Genomic DNA, 1324 nt, shown 5'->3' on the forward strand with positions numbered 1-1324 from the left:
TGGCGAGACCTCATCTCTACAATAAACCAAAAAATTAGCCGGGCGTGGTAGCGTGCGCCTATAGTTCCAGCTACTTGGAAGACGGAGGCGAAAGGATTGCCGGAGCCCAGCAGGTCGAGACTGCGGTGGTGGCCGGGAGCGGCTACTGCACTCCAGTCTGGGCGACAGAGTGAGACTCCAACTCAAAAAACAAACAAACAAACAAAAAACTAAAAAAAAAGTAGTTGGGCATAGTGGCACCCACCTGTTGTCCTAGCCACTAGAGAGGTTAAGGGAGGATTGCTTGAGCCCAGGTATTCAAGTTTATAGTGAGCTATGATTGTACCACTGTAGTCCAGCCTGGGTGACAGAGCACGACCCTGTCTCTATTAAAACAAACAAGCAAATACCCAGCTGGGTGCAGTGGCTCACACCAGCAATCCCAGCAGTTTGGGAGGCTGAGGTGGGACAATCTCTTGAGCCCAGGAGTTTGAGCTCAGCCTAGGCAACATAGTGAGACCCTATCTTTACAAAACATTAAAAAATTAGCCAGTCATGGAGGTACGTGCATGTAGTCCCAGCTACTCAGGAGGTTGAGGTGGATCGACTGAGCCCAGAAAGTTTAGGCTGCAGTGCACTGTGATCATGCCACTACACTTCAGCCTGGGTAACAGTGTGAGACCTTAACTAAAAAAAGAAAAAAAACTACTCAGTGCTTTCTCTTTCCTGACTTAACCCAAACTAATGCAAAAATAGCCTGCAATTATCAGGTAGAGCCCTATGGATGAATTTTTTTAGAAAGGCCAGGTATGGTGACTCATGTGTGTAATCCCAGCACTTTGGGAGGCTGAGGTGAGAGGACTGCTTGAGCCCAGACGTTCAAGATTAGCCTAGGAAGCAAAATGAGACATAATCTATATATTAAAAAAAAATCAGCTGGGGTGGTGGCCCATGACTCTAGTCCTGACTACTTGAGAGGCAGGCTGTGGTGAGCTGTGCTTGTGCCACTGTACTCCAGTCTGGGTGACAGAGTGAGACACTGACACAAACAAATAAAAGAACAAAAAAGCAAACAAAAACAAAAACAAAAAACCGTGATAAATTTTTTAAAAATCACTAAAACAACCAGACACAAAAAAAATTGATATAGTTCACATGCCAATAAGATAGATAAGATAGAATAATAAAAATCAATCTATACAAAGGTAGAAAAAGATAAAAAGGGACAAAGAACAAATGGGAACATTTGTTCTTCATATCATTGAATGTATTAGCAAGTGTCCAACCATTTCTTTTCTTTTCTTTTTTTTTTTTTTTTGAGTTGGAGTCTCACTCTGTCACCCAG

This window comes from Carlito syrichta, unplaced genomic scaffold, assembly GCF_000164805.1.
Source record: "Carlito syrichta isolate Samal-C Ts95f unplaced genomic scaffold, Tarsius_syrichta-2.0.1 Scaffold304720, whole genome shotgun sequence".
NCBI lineage: Eukaryota > Metazoa > Chordata > Mammalia > Primates > Tarsiidae > Carlito > Carlito syrichta.